A 15,590-nucleotide genomic window follows, 5' to 3' on the forward strand; every position below is an offset into this window, starting at 1 on the left:
TTTATTTCCTCTCCTCATTTTTGATTGGATTTTAGATTTTTTGTTAACCTTTGAGAACACTTTATATATCATAAATATTAGACCTTTAGTTGAAGCTTTGTGTGCAAAAATTTTCTCCCTCCCAGTTAGCTGTCTTTAGTTTTATCCTGTGTTTTTCTTTTCTTTTCTTTTTTTTCTATTTTTGTACAGAAAAAATTTAGTTTGATGTTGTGCCTTTGTTTTAGTTTTGTTTATCCACCCTTTGTTAATGTTATTTTATCATTGAAGACTCCTTAGTCTAGATCTTGTTGTAATTTGCCTATACTTTTCTTTTTTTTTTTTTTTGTTTTTTTTTGTTTTTTTCGGGCCACACACGTTTGATGCCCAGGGGTTACTCCTGGCTAAGCTCTCAGAAATTGCCCCTGGCTTGGAGGGACCATATGGGATACCAGGGGATGAACCTTGGTCCTTCCTTGGCTAGCACTTGCAAGGCAGACACCTTACCTTTAGCGCCACCTAGCCGGCCCCTGCTTATACTTTCTTTATTGACTTTAGAGATTTAATTTTGATCTCAAAGTCATTGAGCCACTTTGAGTTGATTTGTATGTAAGGTGTGAGGTGTGGATCCAATTTTAATTTCTTACACATAGTTATCCAAATACTCCAACATCATTTCTTGAAGAGGATAACTTTATTCCATTTTATGCATTCAGATATTTTATCAAAAATTAGCTATTTTATGGGATTTTTGGTGTTGTATAGTTTATTCTATTGGTCAGAAAGTCTCCCTTTAATATAGTACCACAGTATGATGATCTCTATGGCTTTTGTAGTAAAGCTTCAAATTAGGCAATCTATACTTTCCAGTTTCTTATTTTTAAATATGGCTTTGACTATCCGATCTTTTATGATTTCAAGTAAACTTTATAATTGATTGTTAAAAGTCCTGGAAGAATATTGTCTGAATTTGAATAGGGATTGCATTGAATTTATATACTAGTTTAAAGAGGATGGTTAATATAGCAGTATTTATTCTTCTAATTCATAGACATGAAAAGTATTTCCATTTTCTAATAAAGTTCCAATCCATTTTTTAATATGTTGAAGATTTTGTGAAATTTTTCTTCACCATTTTTGTGAAATTGATTCTGGGAATTTGGTATTTAAACCCTATTTTAAATGGAATATATTAGTTTATCTCTTTCTCCTCTGATTCATTATTCATTTGTAAAAATTCACTTTATTAACTCTATGGTCTCTTGCTTCCTTTTTCTGTGGTTTACTGTAAATTATAGAACTGTGGTATGTATACACAAGGAGATAATTTATTGCTGAAAGAAATGACGAATACATGTAATTCAACGAAACAGATATGGAATGGAAGTTATGCTATATAAAGTAAGTCAGAAAAGAAGAATAAAAACAGGTTATCACGTATATATAATATTTACAGTAATTGCATAATGGAATACAGTGGTTTAAATGGACAACCATCCTTGTCCCAAGAGTATAGGGAGAAAAGGGAAGTGAATGGAGGGGAGGAAGAGAAGAGACAGGGAAGTGAATGGAGGGGAGGAAAAGAAGAGACAGATGAGAAGTACCATATGCAGGGTCAAGGACATTTTAGATTATTGATAAATTTAAGAAAACACAGAGCTAATTATCCAAACTAATGAGTTCAGTGTTATGGAACACTGGAATCATGAAACTCAAACTTTAACCATAGAACAAAAATAAGCTGTGTATATTGGTGGTAATTTGGTGTCAGGAGGTCAAAGATAACCAAAGAATATTAGTGGACAAAAGTCAACTTGATTGTGGGATTGGTGCTGGAATACTATATGTCTAAATCTGAAGTATGAATAATTTGATAAATTAAGGGCCTTAATAAAATATTTAAAAATGTAAGATAAACACCAGTGCTATACTAGATCTGTGGATGAGTAAAGGCATACTTAAATCTAAAGAAAACAAGGGTCATCAACAAAGATGCAAAGGATGCATTACAAGTTTTAATTTGCCTTGTTGGCCTCTATCAAGTTTCTAAAAATTATCCTCTAAAAAGTGTCCATGTTGTGATGAATTTTTGTGCTATCTGTCCTCCAGTCATTTGCCACTTGCTTATCTTTTCAGTTTTATTGTGTTATGTGCATTTGAAAAAATTTAGCTACACCATCTTACTATTTTTTGATAACACTAGACATGTTGCCATTATTTGAAGCTTTGTACTTACTATTCTTTTTAAAAAGAAATAATTTCTTGACAATTTCTTCTATACATGGCTCATTATTTACTCCGGTTTTCATTAACAATGTCATACTCTGAGCCAAACTTCCTCTGTCTGACTAAATAAAACAGTCTTTCTGCATATTATTTTGTACAGTATTTTTGGTTTCTTTTTATTATAAGACATGTTGATTTAATTTTTCTTTACTTTTTTTTTGATTTTTATCCCTTCTGGAGTGATGCTCGAAAAAGCATTTACCAGTCATATTTGCATTTATGCCATACTTTCATAATTTCTAATATTGTACTTAGAAGCACATTTGTTAATATGTAAAATGTCAATTTTTAAAATAGTGGATTGATTTACAGAATATATGGTTCCTAATAAATGTTGAATATTTTGCATACTTTTATTCTATAACCACTTGACTATAAAGAAAACAGCATTGTGTTTAAATATTTTTAGTGTATAGAAGTACAAAATTTTATATTTTATATATAATATATTTAATTATACTTTTTATAACCATAATTAATATTATGTAAACATAACCATGCAGCAGAATTTGTTTTATCGATAATAGATATTTCAGATATTTAAATATTATATGTATCTCCCTGTTATTAGAATAGTTTGATATTAACTAATATACCAAAACTTATTTGAGTGCATTTTAATGTGTCTACATCTATATGCACAAAATATGTTTTATATCAAAGTGCTGTCCTTGGATAAAAGTAAAGTTGGATGATTAAAGAACTTGCATAGAACAAGGTAGAACCATTTAATCATTAACATAGTATATGGTTCTCAACTACTGTCCGGTGTGATTTAGTAGAAGTAAGCCTTGATCATTGGTAGGTATGCCCCCAGTCAAAAAAGCAATATCAATGAAAAGAAATGCAGTGGAATCAGAATTTAAGTAAAATATACTTTTATAATATTATGTGAGAAATATAATGTTTTGTTTTTTTACTAGAATTAAAACTAGATTTAGATTTTTTTATTCTTACCAGATTTAATCAAAATAAGCAAGAAAAATATTAAAGAACTTTACAAGGAAATATTTTAAAAACAAGTAAATGTTTTTATCACTTAAAATTTGATGTTATTTTTAAAATGATAAATAAGGCTCTGGCAATGTATGTTATTATGAGGGATAAAACAACTAAAAGCAGTTACAAGTAAAATACAATTCATGAGGTCAGAGTGATAGCACAGAGGTCGGGTGTTTGCTTTGTATGTGGCCAATCCAGCACAGACCCAGATTCGATCCCCCATATCCCATAAAGACCTATGATTTACCAGGAGGGATTTCTGAGTGAAGAGCCAGGAGTAACCCCTAACACCAAACCTAAAAAAGATAAATAAAATAAAATAAAATAATAAAATTAAGTAAATCTTGGGGAGAGAACAATAGCATAGCTGGTAGTGCCTTTGCATTGCATATAGCTAACCCTTTTTTTGATCTCTGGCATCCCATATGGTCCTCTGAGACAGCCGGGAATAATTTACCTGGCAATCTAGACTTGGAGATTTTATTACATTTTAAAAGAATTTTACTAAGAAGGAGTTAATTGGGTAAGACTCTTGGCCTTGCACGCAACCAACCCTGATATGATCTCTGGTATCCCATATGATTCTTCAAGCAGTGCCAAGAGTGATTCTTTAGTGTAGAGCCAGGAGAAGAAACCCCTAAGCATTGCTGATGTGGCCCCAAAACAAAAACAAAGGGGAAAAGTACATAGTTGTATTATAGCATCGTATAATTAGCTTAAGAAAAGACTAAGTAGTTATTCTAAATGAAGCCAATTTTTTAATGAGAAAAGAGACCTAAGGTTAATCAAAGAGACAGAGCAAAGCAAGGGTTATTGTGGAAGAAAATATCACTGACAGCTGGAAGATAGGAAGAATTTGTAATTGTCTCAAAGAAGCATTTTATTATCTGCAATAATTCTCAAATCTAATAACATTATTTGATCACCCGTTTCCGGATATTTTTCTAAAACACAATGCATTGAATGTATTCAATATGTCACTCCTTAATTTAACATTATTAAAGTCATGACTTTTAATTTTCCTAACTTTATAGAAAGTAAAGAAAATAATGACATTTGCTTCTTATCATCACTTCATCTTCACCCTGTCATAGTGCATGCAATCATTTCTAAATAATACTTTCTGTTAATTATTCACTCAGGTTTTCTTATGACTCTAAATATTATTTCTCTATGCTTCTTTAGTAATTTTGTGCTCCATTTTCTCAATTAGTAGTTATAGCTATGGGCAATATGTCAGCAAGAAAGGGTTCAAAGGTCTTAGATGGTGATTTGTCTTCACTGTGTGAGCTGACAAGTGTAGATGCTGTTTGCATAGCTTAAAAATTACCCATGAGCTTTTGATATGTATATTTTTCTTTATATTTTATGCAACTTAGTTACATAGACACAATAAATGTTTTCGTGAGCTTTTCATAATATAAGAATAGTGGGGTATACAGCCTGCAATTTCTTTGCATTGAAGTGAACCCTAACCCCAGAGCATAAACCCAATAGTAAACTCTAAGCACTGCTGGGTGAGGAAATAAAATAGTAATATAACAAAAAAAGGATAACAATAATGCCAACACTAATAAACAATTATAGTAATTTGTACGAAAAGTATGGTAGGGAGCTTGCCACAAACAGTAGTGAGTGCAGTTAGGGGAGAGAAATGTCCAGTATGACAATGATGGTTTGGCATGCTAGACAAGAACTGTGTGTTGAAAGGGGATAAAGTGATATCCATGGTACCCTCTTCATTAACAGTAGTGAAAACTTGTTGTGTATGTAAACATTTTATGGGATTATTATGTTACCGACCCTACCCTGACCGGTGATTGTGCCCTACCCTAGGGTGTGATCTAGCATTCTGCCCCCACCCTAGGGTGGTACCTGATTCTGTTCCACCAGTGGGTAGTATCTGATCCCACCATTGGGTGGTAACTGATTCTGGGGGATAAAAACAAGGGTCTGTGGAAGGCGAGGGGCCTTTTTGCTGGAACTGATGCTGAGGCTTTGGACTTCAGTCTTGTCCACCGAATAAGCTAATATTTCCACAAGCCTGACTGTCTGCGAGCTGTTTGCGCGCCGTTTCACCTCAGAACCGCGGGCTGAACAGGGTGGTAGACGCGTGCTCCGAGCTGGAGGGGAAAGGCCTCATCCTCCATCCCTCCATCAGTAAACCTCTTCAGGGGATGACTTGCAATAAAAACTAAAGTATCAAAAATGAAAGAAAGGAAAGAGAAGAGAGACAAGTAAAACATTTTTCTCAGACAGGTAGTAGGATGGAAACTGGGGACATTGGTGGGGAGAAATGTGCACTGTGAAAGGAAGTGTGAATGTTATGACCAAAACTCAATCATAGGAGCTGGATCTATAGCACAGCAGTAGGGCATTTGCCTTGCACACAGCAAACCCAGTATGGACCTAGGTTATATTCCCATATGGTCCCCCGAGCCTGCTCGGAGCGATTTCTGAGCCCAGACTCAAGAGTTCCCCTGAGCACCACCAGGTATAACTCAAAAACAATATGTGTTGAAGTAAAATATTGTTAATACCTGTATTTCAGTGATTATAGAAAATAAATGAATAAATGCTGAGTATATTTATGCTGGACAGCCTTTAAAAAGCCTAAAAGTCATTCAAAGAGAAAATATAAAATTGATTTTAGTGAAATAAAATAGTTTTTGATAGATTTCATACTATTTCTAAGAAGAACATGAAAATAACAGTGAAGAAATGTAAAAAACAAAGGATATATCACATACAGAAAGCTGGGATAAGGCTGACACTAGAAAACAGGTTGCCAGTTGGCCTACTTTTTTTTAATTTTTTTTTCAGGCCACACCCGTTTGATGCTCAGGGGTCACTCCTGGCTAAGCGCTCAGAAATTGCCCCTGGCTTGGAGGGACCATATGGGATGCCGAGGGATTGAAACGCGGTCCTTCCTTGGCTAGCACTTGCAAGGTAGACACCTTACCTTTAGCGCCACCTCACTGGCCCCCAATTGGCCTACTTTTAAGATTCGGAATAAGAGGTACTTTGATCAAATTACTCCAGGATAAACATACTAAATATTATTTTTCTTACCTTCTAATTAATTTGAATATTTAAATATAATTATAATTCATATGTATTATTTTGTAATAAAGACCATTATAAAATCCTATATTTAATTAACTTAGAGTCATTAGTGCAGTAGTAGAAAAAGAAGAAAGAAGGAGGAAGAGAAGGAGGAAGATAAGAAAAAGTAGAAGAAGGACGAGAAGGAGGAGGAGGAGAAGGAGAAGAAGAGGAGGTCAAGAAAGAAGGTGATGAAGAGAAGTAGAAGACAGAAGAAGAAAGAAGTAAAGAAGAAAAAAAGAGGAGAAGAAAGATTAGGAAGGAAAAGAAGTAAAGAAGAGTAAAGAAATAAAGAGAAGAAAGATGTAAAGAAGAAGATGAAGAGGAAGAATATGATGATGATGATGATGATGATGATGATGATAAAGAAGAAGAAGAAAAAGAAAAAGGAGGAGGAGAGGGAGGAGAAAAAGGTCGAGAAGGAGAAGAAATAGGAGAAGAAAGAGAAGGAAGAGGAGGAGAAAAGAAGAAGAAAGATAAAAAAGAGGGAGGAGAAGACAGAAGTAAAGAAGTAGTAGAAGAAGATGATGATGATGTGATGAAAGGGAAGAAGGAAGAGGAGAAGGAAAGGAAGAAGGAGAAGGAAGAGAAGACAAGCAGAAAATAAAAATTGAAAAGGAATATTAGAAAGAATACTTTTTCTAAGTCACCTTGTTCTCTAAACATTTGACAGTCCAATTATAAATGTCAAAATTAAGTACTAGACTAATAAAATTAATTTACTATCAGAAAATATATCTTTTCCAGAAACTTCAAATTATTCTCTTCAATATGTAATTATACTATTTATAGTCAATTTTTTTGTTTTGTTTTGTTTTTGTGCCATACTTTGTGACACTCAGGTGTTACTCCTGGCTATGCACTTAGAAATCACTTCTGACTAGATGAATTTCCTATACATGGATGTACATGGAATCTATTATGCTGAGTGAAATAAGTCAGAGGGAGAGAGAAAGACACAGAATGGTTTCACTCATCTATGGGTTTTAAGAAAAATGAAAGATATTTTTAGCAGTATCTCAGAGACAAAAGAGAGATGAGGGCTGGTAGGTGCAGCTCATGACATGAAGCTCACCACATACAGTGATGAGTGCAGTTAGAGAAATAACTACACGGAGAACTATCATAACAATGTAAATGAATGAGGGAAGTAGAAAGCCTGTCTCGAGTACAGGTGTGGTTGGGGTGGGGAGGAGGGAGATCTGAGAAATTGGTGGTGGGAATCTTGCACTGGTGAAGGGGGGTGTTCTTTACATGACTGTAATCATAAAACTGCAATCATGTTTGTAATCACGGTGTTTAAATAAAGATAATTTAACAATAAAAATAAATAAAATAGTTTTTTATCTGGAAAAAAATGTAATCACTCCTGACTTGGAGGATATAGGATGCTGGGGATCAAACCGATCATGTCCATCCTAGGTTAACTCAAGTGCAAGGCAAATGCCCTATTGCTGCCCTAGCACTCAGTCCCTATATTTATAGCCAATTTTAAAAATCATGTTGTCAGAACAAAAGCCTCATAAGAAATGAATGGAAAATAAATTAAAATGCAATCAGATAATTAACTAGTGTACTAGCAAATATGCAATAAATCATAAAAGAATCAAATCCAAAATAAGACCCAGAATAATCTGGGAAAAATAAATTGTCACTTTGCAGAACATCACACGTTCATATTTTACTGTTTGCACTAAGTGTGATACACACCTGCAAATTTCATTGCAACACTTTGGTGTTCTTGATTTTTGTCCCTGTGGATTCAACTAAAAAGTTCTTCTATAGTTAGCATTTATAAGTTTATATTCATACCTTTTCTTCATACAAACCCACATAATGTGTCACTTAAAAGGTTATTTATTTCTTTAACATTCCCAAAGTTGTTTTTGTTGTTGTTCCAACACTAGAATGCAGAGGAAATCCAGATAGTCCAGTAAAGTATTGGGGTGACACCAGACTGAGGATTGACCAGAGGTTACTCCTGGCTCTACAATCTAATATTTCTCCTGACATTACTAAGATTAGTGTGTGGGATGCTGGGAATTGAAGGCAGGTCAACATGCAAAGCAAGTGACCTACCCACTGTACAAACTCTCCAGCTCCATAGTCCTATAAAATTTCTATAAAGATTTAGGTCTCTGGGGCCGGAGCGATAGAACAGCGGATAGGGTGCTTGCCTTGCATGCACTCGACCTGAGTTCGGTCACCGGCATCCCACATGGCCCCCAGGAAGGCGTCCTGAGCAAAGCTAGGAATAGCCCCTAAGCATAGCCGGGTGTGATTAAAAAAAAGACAAAAAAAAAAAAGATTTAGGTCTCCAATCAAAAATTTTTCACACCTTCGCACTCATGAAAAACTCTAATATACAAGTGTTCTTACAACTATTTTATCACTATAGTGTTTTTACTCATCTAATCATACTTCTATACCATATTGGTTTATTTTGTTGTTTTTCGTTTAAGGTAGGAAAAATAAATCATATTTTATGAGATTTGTGTTTCATAAGAATCAAAAAACCATTGACAAATAAATAGGAAAATTCAGCAAATTTGAGGAATTTTGTTCAGCAAAACCAGGTGAGATTTTCCAAAGAAAATATTATATTATTATTTATTCATATAATCACTCAATAAGTCCTTGTTATTAATTATTTTAAATAACTTGTTATAAGAGCTGTTCAAAATGGAAATTTGGTAAGAAAAAAATAGATGCATCAGGCATAGTGAGGTCCATTTCTTATATTATTCGTGAAACACTTAAGTATTGCAAATAATCATTTGAAGGGTTGCATATGAATTATTCATTGCATATATGGAACATTATGTTACTTATGTTCTACTCTCATTGATATATGGGCAGACAATAAGACTGTTGTTACAGTGGAGTTTTTGAAAAATGAGAAGTATGTAATTCAAAGTAAAAAGCATAGAGACAGTAAAATGACATTATGTGTTAAGTCACTTTACACTGATTATTTTAATGAGAGCCAGGTTTCAAGGAATGACTGAGTACATAATTTTTCTTCCTTGCAGATAACCCAAACATTTTTCCTAATGATCAGCTTCTAGTCTTAGGTTATGAACTCCCACTAAGTGATTTTCAACTGTGTCCTGTTTAAATTATTCTCAGGGCACACAAAGGGGGGAATGTGCCTATGTTGGGGGACAACGACGTGACTATATATTACACCATCTAAAATGTGTTATTGAATTTTAATTATGTGTATATTTAAGACACAGAATGAACCAATATAATAGATATAAGAAGTTAATTTTATTCTAATTATTTATTTCCAAAATGCCTACAAAGTATGCTATAGATTTTCTAGTCCCCTCACAAGTAAGTTTTAGTCAACTGGACTAGATGGTCAATGTGAGGATCCAAGCGAATGTTGTTGGTTCTCTCCTGTGGTGACAAAGCTTTACTGGGATAACCAGACAGAGCTCAGGCTCCTAGAGGAATATAACCTTTGATGCCAAGTGGATCACGCTATGCCAAGAATTAAACTGGTATTGGTGGAATATAAGGCATATATCTTAACCCCTATATTTCTGGTCCTTCATCAAGTCAATTTTACCAACTCTATTTGAACAATATTTGATTTGGATTGTTTTAATTGGAAAAGTTGATTGTAAATAATAGATATATTTACTAAGATAAGCAAAACTCACAGTATATGATTGTAATGGAGGAAGCATTATTTTAATATTTTAAAATCACTGCAAGTCTTTCTTATTCATTTTAATATATGTGATTCACTGTCATGCAATTAGAGGCACATATTAATATAGTCACAGCTTGCTAATAGTTTTGTAGGTCACCTCCTGCATGGACAATAAAAGACAACACTTTATTGCAAAGTCTTATGAATGCTTTCTTTAAAAAAAGTTGCATGTGTTTCTCATAACACTAAGTAGTGAGATTTGGATAGCTATGTTTCAGTGTATAACTATTTGGCACTTATTAAATAGTTATATTTTAATAATACAATATTAATAATTACATGCTCTCATAAAGGAAATACATCACATTTACTATTAATATAAATTGATTTTAAAAATTTAAGACTTATGCTTAGGTTCATAAACTTATGATTATCCTAGATAAATATTAATAATTTTGGTACATTTAGTCTATGCAAAACTAGGTCATTGTGAAGCTTTACTAGACAATCAACTTTCATATGCAATGGCAAGCAAATGTACAAATATATGTAATCATTTATTCCACCAATACGCCATTCATAATTGAGGGGTTAAGAGGCTTATTAATTCCATTAATCATTTGAACACCTAATATAACAAACAGTTCTTCATGTTCCAAATACATAATATTAATTTTGAGTCACACAACTACCATTCCCACTTTTACCCCCAGGTCAATATTTGAAGCATGTAGATAGATTCAGTTTTCCCTCACTCAGCAGATGTTTTCCTTGTTGTTAGTTTTATCACTATGAACAATACATTTATCATAAGTATTAGAATTTATTTATGATTTCTCAGCCAGCAAGAATTTGTATTTTCATTGTACTAAGCTTTGAAATATTTATTACTTTATTTAATATATTTTAGGGAAAATGCTCTTTTGTCTAATATAGGAGTAGGCTGAGACACATTAGCTATTGATTTCCTAGGCTTTATCAGATGAATCCATCACATATTTGCAGTAGAAACAGACATTTACTACATATTTATTTTACGTCAGCTACTGCAATCATTATCATCTCTAGAGTAGTAAAAATATACTAACAACCACCAGCATGGAGGCAATATTAAAAGTTGTTAAGTTATATTATGGATCTTAGATTTCACATTCCTTTTTATAGTAGGTAGTTTAAACACAACTAATTCATCCATTAAGGATGATTAATTAGCTAACTCACATCTCAGATAATAAATATATGACGTATATTTAACATATAGTTTATAACAATATATTATCTATCACATTCAATTATTAATATCTGACCTTATAAAAGATTTTATTTACTATATTTTTATATTAGATGATCAATATTTTCAAAAATGTATTATGCACTAATATTTGTAGATGTTATTATGATCTTTTTATCACAGTATTTTCTGCATTTCTCTAGTATGACAATGTTACTCAAGTTAGTCTCATAAATATCCAGAGTAAACTTGTCTTATGTATAACTCCATTAATTTGTGAACAGCAATGGTAATATTAACCATTTTATAATGATTAAAATGTTTTAATCCAGTTATATAAAATAAATGATTAATAGAACTGGCAATTGCTGTTCTCAAGTGATTGCTTACATTTACCTGTCTGTATCATGTATTTGAAGAACATGCTTATATAAACTTGTTTATTAGCTCCTAACTCATAGCAATTTCATAACCACATATTTAATTTTTGATATTTTATTAAAAGTAAAATAAAATTTAGCAATGCTTATGTTGAACTTCCTGAAGCCTTGATTTCTTTATCAAGATATATTTCAAAAATAAATCCAAAACACATAGTATATAACTTACATTTTAGATTTTTATGTTCACACATTTTTCCCTTAACGATGTCTATGTTTTTGTGTAGATAATGTGATTGATTCACCTAGCACGATTTAATCTAAGTTACATAGAATGATAGATGTAAAAGAAGTAGAGACAACAGGAATAACTACTAGTGTTCTAACTTAACTAGTGTTCTAATTTTGTCGACAATAATTAATTTTACTGTCAACTATTAATCAAAATTATATTAAAATAAATTAAGCAATTTGCATGAATAAATGAAAAGCAATCAATAATACTGAATTCCTTATATATATATTATGCAGAACAGTTACATCACATATATTGCTATAAAAGACTTAAAGTCTAAATTGTAACCACTAAAAACAAATGCTAGTTTGCTATTACTTATAAGATAAGTATTAACACTGATTTTATATGTAGACACTTTATATTTATTAACTATTTCTTCATTAAACCTAAATAGAATTCCTTTTCAATGGAGACTAAAATAAACTGCCCTGCTATCTTCATAGACAGGTTTATGCTGCAGGTGAAGTTTCAATTTTTTTGTCAAATTTACTGTAGGCCTTTTCCCCTTAGTCATTTCCACTAAAATATTTAAAAATAATATATGCAGTCGGGGCTGGAATAGTAGCGCAGTGATAGGGTGTTTGCCATGCACGAGGCTGACCTAGCAAGTATGGCGGTGTGATCCCCGGGAGTTTCATATGTTCCTCCGTGCCTGCCAGGAGCAATTTCTGAAAATAGACAGGAGTAACCACTGAGCGTCACCGGGTGTGGCCCAAAATAGAAAATAAAAACAAAAAACACCTGCATCTATATGATGAACTAATAAATTAAATAGCATTAACCTGTTAAGTTAAAGCATAGCTTTAGCTCTCAATAATTAACCTCATCCACATGGTATACATTATAATTTACCAAATATTTTCAAAATACTTTTAATTATAAACATAAAGCATTAAAATTAAAATAGTAAAATTAAAGCATTGTTTATCTCATTTTTCTATATAACATAGTACTTTCTTTTTTTTTTTTTTTTTTTTTTTTTTTTTTTGGTTTTTGGGCCACACCTGTGACACTCAGGGTTAGTCCTGGCTATGCGCTCAGAAGTCGCTCCTGGCTTGGGGGACCATATGGGACGCCGGGGGATCGAACCGCGGTCCGTCTCCTAGGCTAGCGCAGGCAAGGCAGGCACCTTACCTCCAGCGCCACCGCCCGGCCCCAGTACTTTCTATTTATATTTCAATCTTTACAAGTGTTTCAATACCCAAATCTAACACACAAAACTGGTAATTTATTTAAAACTGGTAATTAATTAATTTCTTTTAAGCAAATATTTATGTACATGAAAGAAAAACAAACAGTGACTATCCATAACCAAAATTAATTCTGTTTTCAAGATCCCGATACATTCCCTCTTATAAACAAACCACATATTTTTCCTATATGGGCAAGGGGATAAAACCCTCAGTCTTAAGAACATTAAGCAGCATTTTATCCTTAGACATATATTGATTCCAAAGAATTTTTAAAAATAAAAATGATAAATGCAGTAGACAAATTGTCAATATAGAAATCTGGTAACATTTACATAATGTAGTCAAATAGAACTGTATTAACTGAATCAAAGTAAAATAAATCCAAAGTTAAAAAAGTCAGTAACCAGAATAATTATCCTGAATGTTATAAAATATTTACACACCATACAACTGGTTATGGATGAATATTATACATATACAGATATGTATAATATATGAAAAACAGTTTACTATCATTCTTCTTAAAAATGCACAAATAAAAAAAAAAGAACAACCACCTCACACCTCTAAGAATATCTTGTCAACTAAGACAAAAATGTAAAAGTTCTAGTGGGTTTGTGAAAAGAAAGGAGCCCTAATCCCTGTTGATCAGAATATAAATTGCTTAATTATTTATTAAAATATTAAAAACATAAGAGGACTTCTCAAAAATTTGAAATTTTCTCTTATATGTGGCCTAGCAATTCCACTTACAGGTTTCTGTTTAACACAAAATGTCAATTTAGTAACATATAATTACATCTATTTTATTTTAGTGATTTTTACAATAAAGTTATTGAAACCCAAGGTTTCAAAAAAATTAGTAGAATTTAAAATGTAATATATATACCCAATGGAATATCCATCATCTACAGATATCTCACTAGCGGTGTTGGTACAACTGGTCAGTTACAAGCAACAAAGTGAACTCTATCTCCATCTAACACCATGCACAAAGGAATCATAAAGTATATAGAAAAACAGTTCATGGTACTGAGACTAAAGGCATCTTCAAGAAGAAAACATAACTCTCCAAAAAGGCAGAGAAAAACAGATGGGACTATATTAAGCTGAGAAGCTTCTGCACCTCAAAGAAAATAGTGATTAGGATATAAATGCCACCCACAGAATAGGAAAAACTATTCACTGAATACACTTCAGATAATGGCCTATTATCTAAGATATGCAAGGTACTGAAAGAACTTTACAAAAATTAATCTAACTCCATCAAAAAGTGGGGAGAAGAAATGAATAGACATTTTTTCAAAAAAGAAATACAAATGGCCAAAAGGCATATTAAAATATGCTCCACATTACTAATCATCAGGGAGATGCAAATCAAAACAGCATTGATGTACCATCTCATGTCACAGAAACTGACACATATAAAACAAAACAAAAAAAAACAACAATCAATACTGGCAAAAATTACAGGAAAAAGAAACTCTCATTCACAGATGGTGGAAATGCCATCTAGTCTAGCGTTTATGGAAAACAAAATTGAGAGTCCCTTAAAAAAACTGGAAATGAGCTCCCATATGAACCAACTATACCACTCCTATGACTATACCCTAGAAACACAAAAACACAATGCAAAAAAATCTCTTCCTCACACTTGTATTAAACACTATTTACAATAGTCAGAATCTGGAAACAACCCAGATGCCTGACAACAGATGAATGGCTTAAGAAATTGTGGTACATTGTGGATATTATGCAGCCTTTTGGAGAGTTGATGTCATAACATTTTCCTATACATGGATGGACATGGAAACTATTATGATGAATGAAATAAGTCAGAGGGAGAGAGATTAACAGAATAATTCACTTATCTATGAATTTTAAGAAAAATAAAAGACATTATTGTAATCGTACACAAAGACAATAGAGATGAAGACTGGAAGGACATGATATGAAGCTAATCACAAACAGTGGTGAGTGCAGTTAGAAAAATAAGAACACCAACTACTATCATGACAATGGTAGTGAGTGAGAGAAATAGAATGGCTGTCTCGAATACAGGAAGGGATGTTGGAGGAGGAGCGAGATGGCAGGCATTGGTGGTGGAAAGATTGCACTGGTGAAATGGTGTTCATTTTTATGACTGAAACCCAATTACAAAATGTTTGTAATCATGTTGCTTAAATAAAGATATTTTAAAAAATGATATCACACTCTTCATGTTTAAATGGCTGTACTAGAGAATTTCATGCTATAAAAAATAATTCATAATAAATAACAATAAATGGAATCCATTCATATGTACTACATATATATACATACATACATACATACATACATACATACATACATACATACATACGTACATACATAAAGTAAAAATGACCTAAACACTGAATAGGTAAAATGAAAGGAGAGAGGGAATTCTAGTGAAATCTCATAGAGAGATATTAGT

Source organism: Suncus etruscus, chromosome 8 (genome assembly GCF_024139225.1).
Source record: "Suncus etruscus isolate mSunEtr1 chromosome 8, mSunEtr1.pri.cur, whole genome shotgun sequence".
NCBI classification, from domain to species: Eukaryota; Metazoa; Chordata; class Mammalia; order Eulipotyphla; family Soricidae; genus Suncus; species Suncus etruscus.